Raw genomic sequence first — 12819 nt, forward strand, 5'->3', positions numbered from 1 at the left:
GTGAAATCGAATCTGAGAATGTTCTTTGCATTCTTAAAGGAGAACACAGGGAACATGAGCACTTTTCCATTCTTCAGAAGCTGGTCTGAGGTAGTACATATTTTATGGAAAGGATGGAAAGAATAATATGTTATTGGTCAAAAAATAGGTAAAGTCTTAGGTCTTCTAATAAAATCAAGCTCACCATGGCCTAGTCGACTATTAGAAGGTATGGGAGGTTAGAGCCCCCCCATCTCTCTCTCTCTCTCTCTCTCTCTCTCTCTCTCTCTCTCTCTCTGTAGAAACAGCACTGAAAGAAAGTCAAAATATGGAGGCCAGAAGCAACATGGGGGAAATAACCTGTTTAAAACAGACTTACGTGTTTATTCCAGGGAATCCGTTAGCCTTGGTTACATTACTTAAACTGAGGGGAGCAATATTTTGTTTTGTTGGCCTCATAGGTTTTCATTCCATGACCAATTAAAGTGTCACTTGAGTGATGATTTCAGATTGAACTAATCTATTCTCCACTGGACTGAATGTCCTATTTGCATACAAAATAAAAACACAGCCAGTGATACAAACCACTGAATTATATCTTATCTCAATTAGATTATAAGCTTAAGGGTAGAGGAACCCAGTTCTAGGTCTTGCTCCAGGCATCATGTCTGGCACTGGAGCAACAGAAGAGAACTCATGTTTGATAAATTAATTAACCACAGATGTGAAGGCGTCTGGGAAATCTGAAAGAATTAAAAATTACAAGGTGCCGTTTTTAGGGAGAGGCCTATGTGGGAGAATAATGACTTGCCTAACATTAAGGTCATTCCAATAAACTCTTTCACTGGGAGGTACATTTTTTTTTTTAAAGACAAAACAAAAATTCCTGTCTTTGTGTTATGTATTTAGAGATTAGATATAATCCTCCTACAGCTTCAGAGCATGTTAGAGGAAGTCAAGATGTTACTGTGACAGGCTGAGGCATCCTGAGGCTAAGCCCCATTCGCTGGTGCCGTCCGCAACCCAGACATTGGCAGAAAGCCTCACCTCCTTACCTCATGACTTTTAGTAGCTCTAATGGGAAGACAACCTGGCCCCTGGCCCTGTCAACTTGCCTTCTGCACTGAGGAAACCAAGAAAAAAAAGAACAGGGTCCAATGCACCCCAAGTGCATTCCACTGCCCAGGAGCAATAGCATCCCTCCCTGGAGCTTACTAGAAGAGCACGAGTCTCACAGCACACTTATGCCCAATGGGAGAGAGCACACAGGTGATTTGTGCACACAGTAAAGTGTAAAAAGCACTGCCTTTGACCTAGCTTGATACTAGGCCGCCATCTTCCGATATCTTTAATGTTTCTCAAAGTGCCCTGTGCACAGGACCACCTTCTGGGATGACTCATCTGGGGGAATGTTTTGTAAAACTACAGATTTCTAGGCTCTCCCAAATATCTACTTAAGTAGCTATGTGTGAAACATTTTTTTTTCCATTCTGTTTTATTTCAAAATAATTGACATATAACATTGTGTAGGCTTAAGATGAACAATGTGTTCATTTCATACATTTCTTTATCAGCAACAATCTAATTTTTAAACCATCACTCCAGTGATTCTGAAGCACACTCACTTCTGGGGACCACTGCATTATTTTTTGATGGGGTCTGGCTCTGAAAACCCTCTACTATATTTCTGTCTGATCTTCCTCTCTCATTCAGAACTCTGACATTTCAGGTTGTCTCTTTCCCTCTATTTATACAGATTGAACCTTTTTTTCTATCTCTAAATCATCTAGGGATTGTTCTCCTCTAATAAAATGGCTACACTCCTGATTAAGGAATGTGATAAACCTGCTGTCAATTACCTTAATTGATCTGACAACCTGATTAGACCCAGAAAGGGGAAGATCTCCTCAGTGGAGCCTTATTAAAAAGGAGAAAACAAAACAAAGGCCCATGTAATTAAAATGTGATCGCTGGTGATGAGTATGTAAAATCAGCCCTAAGAGGCATTAGTGATGGGGAAAACTTTTGTAAATGGCATATAAGGCAGACAAAGGAACAGGCAATGATCAAATAAATCAGTGGGTTACAAGGGAAGAATGTTGAACAGAAACAGTAAGGGACTTTTCTCAATTCTTAACTCAGCAGTGGCTGTGAAATTAACAAAATCCCCTCTTGGTTTATGGTGGGAAAAGCCTAGTTATGGTAGTTACCAACACTATGAACCTAAGTAGAATGCCAGCTACTGGCGCCATTTGTGATCTATCTATCTATCTATCTATCTATCTATCTATCTATCTATCTATATCTCTCTATATACATGCATATACATATATACATACATATAGATAGATATATATACATACATATATATACGTATGTATACGTATGTATATGTATACGTATGTATAGGTATGTATATGTATATGTATGTATACGTATGTATATGTATATAGATAGATATAGATAGATATATCTATCTAACACACACAGAAAACACACACAGAAACACACACACAACTAGATAGATAGATAGAGATATATAGATATATCTATCTATATAGATATTTCTAGATAGAGATATATCTCTATCTATCTATCTATCTATCTATCTATCTATCTATCTATCTATCTATCTAGTTGTGTGTGTTTCTGTGTGTGTTTTCCCCTGGACAACTATGCTGAAAGTAGAATCATGGGCCCATGTCTCAACACAGACTGAATAAATTGTCCTATGGAACAGAGTTGAGAGCATCGATACCAGGTCATAGAAACTATGACTGCTCCAGCAGAAAGGCCAGCACTTAGCATGTGTTCCAGATTCAAAGATTATTCTTTTAGTATTATTTATGATGCATTTTCCTCTCTGACTCACTCTCAGTGGAAAACATTTTCTAAACTTATCCCACATTTGGGTAGCCCCCAGGCCTTCAGGAATAGCAAGGCAATATGGTGACTGTGTTATTTTACAAAACAAAAATATCTAGGTCCCAAGAGTGCTGAGAAATAGAATATTATTAGCTAATTAGGATGAACTGTCACACTGGAGTGTTTGATTAAATTAATTAATCAAGCTGATGATTGGTCTGGAGGGGGTAAGAAGCTGTTTTTACACAGTGCACCTGGTAAATTGTGCTATTAACCAGTGGCCCTTAGAAACTTAAAGAAAAAAGTATTTTTGGATGAGAAATAAACAAGTTAGCAGAGTGATCACAATGAACAATAATGCCTGTGTACAGTAGGTGCCAAATACATGAATGAGTGAACAGATTTAAGTTTACAGTTCCCTTGATCCGTATCAATATACTAAAGTAATCCTATGTTTCAATTTAGATCTTTAAACTGAATATGATTTCCTCTTCGACAATTACACAGAAAAGATTTAAACAGAGAAAAAAGAACTACATCATAGACTTTTGTCTTAATTTAAGGTTTCAGCTAAACCAATCCATCCATCCATCCATTATTTTTTTAAACACATAAAGGAGAATTAAAAGTCATCTAGTTTTATTTGACAATCTCCCATGCTTAACTTACTTAAGAGATGCATTGTGATGTCATTTCTTTTTGGGCAGCAGATAGACTATTCCTTCCACCATAGCTTGCCCAATTTGGTATGCATCAACACTGCCTTAATTCTGATCAATTTGCTCCAAATTTAACATTCAATGTCAGACTATATTTACACGTGACCCTGAATATACTTGACACAAATCCTTCTCTATATCCATGGGCAAAGTCTCTTGGCATTTTGTGCCCTATATGGGTTTGCTAGTAGGCTAATCTGCAGATGTGAAATTGAATGAAATGCACCAAGATTTCCCCTGTGGTCAAATCAACCAGGGTACCTGTCAACTTATCGATACTCCTTGGTGACCCTAGAGTTAAGCAACAGTTCAAGTAGGATCGCAACTTAGACTATTTGTCTGATTCAAAAACAGTATATTATTCTAAGTCAGAGTCTGACTTATTTTAAACAGATGTGGCTGTTTATCCTAGACAATGTCCTCAATCACACCATAGCTGGGAAAACCTAGGGTCTGTGTCATTCTTCTGCTCTATAGAACGCCTAGCACAGGTGACCATTCCACGCCAACATTTACCAAAGTGCCCTCTCAGTTCAAAGCCTTTAAACCTGATGATAAAGGTTGTAGGTACAGATGTTAGGACTTTATCAGAGCCTAAGTTGCAGCCATATATTTATTCATTCATTTATACATATACTCCAATTATTCCACAGACTCTCCAGAGTTTTCCTTCAGGTAAGATGTAAATATAAGTAAGAATAATTCCTATTATTCTAGGGTTCACAGTGTGCAGTTCTAACATTCTAAAGAGCTTTCGATAATTAAAACCCCATATATTATATACTAAACTCCAGGTTTCAAATGAAAAATAATGTCTTTTTGTATAGTTTGCAAATCTCCCTCAATAAAACCACAGGAAAACAGAAACAAGATCCATTTCAAAAATTTATCAATTGTCATTCTCCTACCCTCATCCAAGGACAGAGTTTTGTCATCAGTTACCAAATATGATCACATTCAATGAATACTCTATAAAAATTATAAGTCAACAAAATAAATGAGGAACACCTCTTTTGATCTATACATATCAACTTTAGCTCAGATTTTATCACGATACCTTCATTTAAAGCTACTAACCTTTTTTTTTCTTTCCTGTTAGCTTAAAAACGCCATGCAAAGGCCATGTGCAAGAGCCACATGTACCTGTGATCATTAGTATGTGATCTGCACCTGGCATAGTGCCTGACCCATACTGCATTATTTATGGAATGTGTACAATTAATTAATGAGTGAAATAAATTAATGGAATATGATCTTACACACCCAAATTTATGAATATCCCTAAATAGCCTTCAAATTAAAAAATGCTGTTGGGGCATTTAATTGCCCTGGCCGGGTCGCTCGGCCGGTTAAAAGTCCTAATCTTGATCTTGGCTCAGGTCACAATCTCACAGTTTGTGGGATCAAACCCCACTTCAGGCTCTGTGCTGACAGCTCAGAGCCTGCTTGGGATTCTCTCTCTCTACCTCTCTCTCTGCCCCTCCCCTTCTCACACTCTGTCCCTCAAAATAAATATATACTAAAAAAAAAAAATAAAAGATGCTGTCATCATATGCTGTATCTAGTCTAGGGAAAAATAAGTAGAAAAAATAGTAGAAAGGGTCAGGAAGTGTCATTTTTCCCCCTCTAAAAGAGTCACAGATGAAGAAAAAAAAAGTAGGTGGGAAAGAAGAGGAGAAAGAAGGGTAAAGGGAGTGTTCAGCTCAAAAGACAAACTGAATGTTTTTATTCAACACTTCACACTCTTCCAAAATGGGTAATTATCTCCCAGCTCTTTTGGCCAGCAGCATGAGGTTGAATACATCATCAGTTCTGATATAAAACATGAGTTTGCAAGTAAACAGGAAGTTTATCTTATAAAATGGGGCTTTTTATTTGCATAGAAGTTCTTCATTATTAACAGAGATGGACTTTTCAACGACTAACTACAGCTGTGGCTCTGTCCCTGACATATGGAGCTTCTTAAAGAGAAAAAAAAAATACAAGTCGGGGGATTTCTCAGCAAATCCAATTCCTTTTATTTTCCAGAGGGGCAGGGGTGAAGCAGCAGGTGGCAAATTCATTTTTATCTAATAGCATTTGATCATGTGACATATTTTATTTCCACAGTTAATATAACTTAATGAACAGCAAACTGGGAAAATCTGTCAGCATGCAGCGAGTTAATGGTGTGTGTGTGTGTGTGTGTGTGTGTGTGTGTGTGTGTGTGCATGTGTGTGTAGAGGGGGGAGGGAGGAGAGAGGGAGAGAAAGGGAGAGAGAGAGAGAGAGGGACGGAGAGAGGGAGAGGGAGAGAGAGAGAGAACAGGAAGTCTTTTGTGGTGAACGTGAGGCAAGAAGGCTGAAGTTATATGGTCTGTGTAAAAAGCCATTTAAGCCACAACTTCCAATCCCTGTTCATACAAGTCTAAAGCAATTACATGGGCTGGAGAGACCATCCCTGTTAAGTAAGATGTGGTGATCTCAGGCCAGGTCCTTAAAGGATTGGGCTTAGACAAATAATGAGAATGACAGCAGCAATGCTGGAGACCTCTGAGGTGGGATAAAAAAGATCGTGTGGAATAAACCTGGGAAACCCAGGAAGGAAGGAAGGAAGGAAGGAAGGGAGGGAGGGAGCAAGGAAGGAAGGAAGGAAGGAAGGAAGGAAGGAAGGAAGGAAGGAAGGAAGGGGTTGATGGAGCTGTCAATCTGACTTTTCCACCAAGCAAAGTAGTTGCTCATGAGTTTGGATGCATAAAACCAGCAAAACAAAGCTTTCTAGACAGGTAAAACAAGAAGTGACCTGCTATTTCATCACATTATTGACATTATGAAGAATCCCAAAATCTAGCAGAAGAGCCAAGAGCTCTAGCTGGATTCAGAAACACTCTTAGTAAAATCTTGGGCAAGTTGTTTTCCACAAATCTCAGTTTCTCAATCCACAGAATGGGGATAATCTGAGAATATGTTTCATACAGCTATTAAGAGGATTACATGAGTCTCTTTTTTTTAACGTTTATTTATTTTGGAAAGAGAGAGAGAACAAGAGGATGGGACGGGCAGAGAGAGATGGGGACAGAGGATTTGAAGTGGGGTATGTGCTGACAGCAGAGAGCCTGATGCGGGGCTTGAACCCACAAATTGTGAGATCATGACCTGGCTTAACCGACTGAGCCACCCAGGTGCCTCAAGTCTTTTTTTTTTTTCCAATATTCCAACTTATTATCTTTTCTCCTTACAGATATAATCCAGGTATCAGCTCGGAGCCTTCCTGACAGGGATCCCCAGGTAAACTTGATCTACTTAAGCTTTTTATATTTTTTCCTTATTTATTTTGAGGGAGAGAGAGAGCATGAACAGGGGTAGGGACTAGGGAGAGAGGGAGAGAGAGAGGGAGTGTTGTTAGCATGGAGCCCGACACAGGGATCGAACTCACAAACCACAAGATCATAACCTGAGCCGAAATCAAGAACTGGATGCTTAATTGACCGAGCCACCCAGGTGCCCCACTACTCCAGCTTTTAACGTTTATTTATTTTTGGGACAGAGAGAGACAGAGCACGAACGGGGGAGGGGCAGAGAGAGAGGGAGACACAGAATCGGAAACAAGCTCCAGGCTCTGAGCCATCAGCCCAGAGCTTGACGCGGGGCTCGAACTCCCGGACCGCGAGATCGTGACCTGGCTGAAGTCGGATGCTCAACCGACTGTGCCACCCAGGCGCCCCTACTCCAGCTTTTAAACTGAAACCACTTGAGGCACAAATTTCCACACTGGAAACTTGCCGTTGTGTGTGTATGTGTGTACGAGCACGTACGTGTGTGACTCAAAATCCATTTTTCCTTCCTAACATCCAAATTCCCTTATGGGGGATTACCTCTCCATCACTGAGAAGAAGGTTGGGTGGGAAGGTTAAAAGCAGGTGTCTTCTCTGTGTAGAATTCAAAGGGGTTCGAATCCTTTTCCTTCCACTATGTAGAACCACAGGGTGATCCTGTAGCCAAAGCTTAGCCAGGGTGACAGGCTAGCCCAGGATTTTGAACTTTAAGTGAGAAACATAAGAATGGAAGAAACCATTGCATTTGGACATTTCCTATCAGCATCCTGACCTGATGGTACTGAAGTCCCTTTTTGTCAGACCTTTGGTGCAGGTCTGGCCACCGTCAATTCCTAAGCTGGGGCATCACTCCTACTGCTTCTGTGAGCACCAGTTTTCCTGCAAGTAACCTCCACTTCAATTAATTAGCCAGAGCTGATTCCCACTGCTTGCAAATAGAAAACACCACCTGACAATGTTATTTGCACAAATAACTTCAAACGAGCAATGCCCTCACTGACATCTCAACAAGCTACGAGAGCCCTGTGAAAGCCTCTCCTCCCTTTGATTCTTTTAAGGCAAGGTTTTGAAAATGTCCCCATGTTCCCACTTCCAGTCTTGTTATTTTGCTCCTCAGATTTCTTTCAGTTCATGCTGATCAGCTGCAGTTCTGCCCACTGATGTCCCAAACACTATTAAAATAAGCTCACCTACAGCACTGAGCCTGCTAATCATCCGCCCATCTAATTAGACGTCTGACAACCAACTTCTTCAGCAAGATTTCTGTTCTTCTGTTGGACTTTCCATGCGGAAAGTTTTATAGGTAGATTAGGAGCTAGTGAGCCACCCACATTCATAATCCTCCTCCTCTGATTATTCATGAAAGAACAACCATGTCAGCCATTCCAAAAAGCCACGTGGCCCAGGAAGCCGCAATTCCAGTGTCAAACAAATGGCCACTGTCACTAATCAAAAGATGAGGGTTTTATTTTTTTTTGGGGGGGGGAGGCAGAGATGGCTCTCAGGGTGCAGATCCAGGCGATACTGCTGAGAAGGTGTGGGTGGTGTGTCTGACAGGAGCCAGGGCCAGACTTGTGGGGGAGTGAAAGACGGGTAGGGCTGCCAGCCTGATTACATCATTCATCTTAATCTCTTTGTTTTCCCCTCCTTATGTTTCCCCTAGGAAAAAGCTCCTGATTTTATTTACCATTTTGATGGCTTCTTCCCCTGTTCTAAGCCACCCATTTCTGCCTTTGTCTTTATTATCACCTTTTCCCACAAACCTTAAAGGACGATTATTTATATTCTGTCCCCAGTTCAAAGGTAAGGGACCTACTGCATGGTCTCGCCTATTCTTGTCAGAGTAGAGCTTTGTTTTAACTGAATTGATTTCCCTTATTTTATGGATTAATTACATTTTTACATGGTCATTAAGGTTTTACTAAGCATATTCTTTACTTCCTATGTCATTCATTTCTCACAACAACCTCTCCAGGTAGTGAGGGAACCATTCCGAAGTCCTACTGGTAGGTGGGAGGGCTGCTGGGATGAGAAACCAGGGTTACATCATTTTTTTTTTCTGTAGTAGGTAAAAACCCACCCTAATTCAACTCATTTGCTCTCACTTTCACATGAACCAAAGAGGCAGCCATGAAGTTCCCCATATGGATTCCCCATTGAGTCCTGAGGATTTCACGACATGGGTTTGGCAAGAAAAGTGGAATCTGCTCCATCAAGACTGATGATTCAACTAGACATTAATGGGGAAGAAGGAGGGGGAAATGACGGACACCAAAGAAAGAAAGCAACACCCTGCCTCATCACATCATCGTGTCCTCCACCCGCTAAATTTCCATTCTGTCTCCAACATCCGCTTGATGAGCGACACAAACATGCAGTCAGTGGCCTAGTCAGAAATCCTGAAAACCATACAGACCTGCTCCATCTCACTCATCTGGCTCCTCAACCCCCATAACCTATCTCATGTCCTTTTTTGTGGTTGTTGTTAAGGTTAATTCCAGTATAGTTAATATGCAGTGTTTCATTAGTTTCAAGTGTACAATGCAGTGATTCAATAATTCTACACATGACTCAGCGCTCACATTCTTTCGATTTCACCTCGTTACCATCACTTAACTCTATTCTGCCACTAGGGCTTACTACTGTTTGGCTAAACTTTCTACAGTTGCCCCTAAACTGGTCTCCTTGTTTCCAGAGTCATGTTTGTACAGACTCTCTTCTAAATAGCACTCAAAACGCTTTCTGTGCAAAGTTTTTCCATGACTCCCCAAGACTTTCAAAATGTCATCACTACTTTCTTCACCAGGTTCTCTGTCGCCTGCCACTGGTGTGGCTCTCAAGACTCCACAACTACCACTTGGCCAAATGAGCCCTTCCTTCCAGGAATATGGAAGTACTGGTAAATCCTTGGCTAAACCATCTTATTTCATCATCCCATGATTTTACTCATTACATTATATAGATTTTCTCCCTGTATCCATCTCATCCTTCCTTGAAAGGCTATTATTACCTGCTCATACCTCAAAAGGAAGCTCAAAGGTCACCTCTACCAAACCACCCTCCAAACCACACACTACATAGATGTGACTTCTCCTTGTGAGTTCTCACGGTTGTCTCTCTCAGAAATCTACATCAATCCCTGATTTTGGCATGTGAAGTGGCATGCATTTATCACACCGTTGGCTTACCCCCACTGTGTACAAAAACAGGATTGAGTCCAGAGCTGCTTGAGTCCAGAATCTATGTCTTAGTCATTCTATCCCCAGTGGCTTTCACAGTGTCTGGCAACAATACTTGTTGACTAGAACTGAAATCAGATGCGACATTGCTTGTGTTTGAGGTAGGGCGTGAGGATCACAGCAGTGCTCAGGTACCGACTGTCCAGGGATCTGTAGTCTCTCTGGTACTGACATAGCTGCCAATTCTCTACCCATACGTCCTTGGCCTCACTGCCATAATGTATTCATAACCCTACTTCCAACTGCCTGTGGCTTTTCTAGGGTTTCGGGGGTTCCCGCCCTCCAGGAGGTGCCAGGGAATGAACACCCCCTGTGGCAGCCTCCAAACAAACACTGATAAAAGTTGGCATAAAAATAATCTAAAACCCTCATCCCTTGTACACGATGCCTCAGGGGTGGCCATTCTACAGTGACTCCTAGATGTCCCCAGTGAGATTAAGCTCCAGTTACCCACAGTGTTGATTGATTTGGTAATGTTTGCTTACATTGTACCCTTCCCTTCCTATACCTGTCTCCATTGTCCAAATTTGGTGTCCAGGGATTGTCTCACAATGAATATCTTGTACCAGAATCCTACTATCTGAATGTGTTTCTGGGGGAACTCGGCTAAGACAGTATCCAATACTATTTTTTTTTAAGTTTAAGAAGTCATATAACTCTATGAAGTACGAAGAAATAATCATCTTTATTACATACACGAGGAAACTGAGGTGTAGAGAGTTTAATCTTCCATTAAGTTTACAGCATGTAATTGAAGGGACAATCTACCTATAGGACTTCATGGGTTTTTCCCCCACCAGCTTTGTTTGTCCATTAGCCCTTCTAGCATCCTTACTTTAGAAGCTCACATATCAGTTGCTGATGGTGCCTCTCTATCCAAAGGCTGCTCTCTAGAGAAAGTTCCTATGAAGTTGCATGCTAAACTCCCTCCCTAAGAGAATATTAGGACCAAACACAGAGATTACTCTACAGCCTTAGAAACAGTGTTGCCATCACGATGATCACCCAGGATACAAGAGATTCTTCCACAATAACTAGAAAACAGCTCAATACAGTACACACAGTGTACAAATGTAGTACACAAATCTACTGTTTTCTTTTTTTTTCAACGTTTTTTTTTATTTATTTTTGGGACAGAGAGAGACAGAGCATGAACGGGGGAGGGGCAGAGACAGAGGGAGACACAGAATCGGAAACAGGCTCCAGGCTCTGAGCCATCAGCCCAGAGCCCGACGCGGGGCTCGAACTCACGGGCCGCGAGATCGTGACCTGGCTGAAGTCGGACGCTTAACCGACTGCGCCACCCAGGCGCCCCTACTATTTTCTTTTTTAATGAAAACCAGACTAGGTAGAAAACTATAGAAGAGATACGAATTTATCTACAGCATTAAGACAAGGAAGAGAACACATTTATATGTTCAACTTCCTAAACAATCAAAGATACACAAAGTTTTGAAAAGGAGATTTTACTATCCTATTACAAAAATAAGTAGAGATTAAAATAAGATAATGTGCAATGCTTGTATAACTTTAGTAAAATAGGCACTTGGTATAATGTCAGTGGAAGTGTAAACTGGGAGAACATATTTGAAAATTAATTTGGCATTTTGTAATAGAAGCCTTAATATAGACCTTGAAATTGGACCCAGTAATTTTAAAAATATTCCATAACCTTTAATTTAATATTTCCCTCCTACAGATTTACCTTAAGGATATAACTCACACCCATGTATACAACAAAATATGTCCCCCAAATCACCACATTATGATTTATAATAGCCAATTAAAAATCACCTAAAAGCCAACTGAGAGAAAAAAAATAACTATTCAACCATATGTTAGGATACTTAAAATAAACATTAAAATTTTAGCTTTTAAAAGCTACAACATGCCATGGAAATTAATGTATAATGCTTAAAAAGACATTAAAAGGTTCATAATTTTATATATGGTATGAGCTTACTTTTTTAATGTTAATAAACCTAGAAAAATAGGAAGAAAAACATCAAGTCGTTCATAATTATTAGAATCGGTAATGGAATTATGGGTGACCTATTTTCTTATCAACACTTATGAAATTTCCAAACTTCCTGCAATACAGATGCATAATATTTATATTTATGTGAAGTTATTTTGAAATCTAGATTGGCTCTACCGGGAAAGTGACTCTACGGATGGTTATTCCTGTAGGACAGGGCATATCAGGCATTGAATCAAGAACAAGTACTAGCAGGTGAAATAAAATCATTTACACAGTGTTCCCTTTGTCTAATTTATCCTCCAGATTTGGTGGTGCATGCCTCCCCTTCCGTTTTAATGTTTTCAGTCCTAACATCCATCATTGGAGAGTCTTGTGGTTAATGGGCATGTGCTAATTCTAAGGGCTCATGGACCCTTATGAAAGCTTTTGTTTCTGCAATTTAATTAGGGCAACAACTGACAAGCATAAAAAGCAGCAAAGCCAAGGCCATGCATCTGATAATAAACTGTCTTCGTGAATTGAGAAAAAAAGAGGTTCATCGTGAGTGCCAATTGCTTCTTGTCATTTCCAAGAGTTGAAGCAGAATAACTGTTAGAAAATTAAAAAAAAAAAAAAACAATGCAAGACAATTCTGTTTTGACTTGGATCTGTGGTGATTTCCCACACCATCATCTTTTAACGCTTTTTCCTAAAATATCTGTAAGTTAACAAACATTGTTTATT

At 40.1% G+C, this 12819-nt stretch overlaps 1 protein-coding gene and 1 long non-coding RNA gene across 6 annotated transcripts in view; one reads left to right on the forward strand and one right to left on the reverse strand.

Moving 5' to 3' along the window:
* Positions 1–12819, reverse strand: part of SORCS1 (sortilin related VPS10 domain containing receptor 1) — a 507743-nt gene that overhangs the window by 263614 nt on the left and 231310 nt on the right. The gene's annotated exons all lie outside the window — the stretch shown is intronic.
* Positions 20–10679, forward strand: LOC123380904. Its single transcript, XR_006587295.1, has 3 exons — positions 20–90; positions 6783–6829; positions 8999–10679. It is a non-coding gene; the product is annotated as an uncharacterized LOC123380904 (long non-coding RNA).

This window comes from Felis catus, chromosome D2, assembly GCF_018350175.1.
Source record: "Felis catus isolate Fca126 chromosome D2, F.catus_Fca126_mat1.0, whole genome shotgun sequence".
Classification (NCBI taxonomy): domain Eukaryota; kingdom Metazoa; phylum Chordata; class Mammalia; order Carnivora; family Felidae; genus Felis; species Felis catus.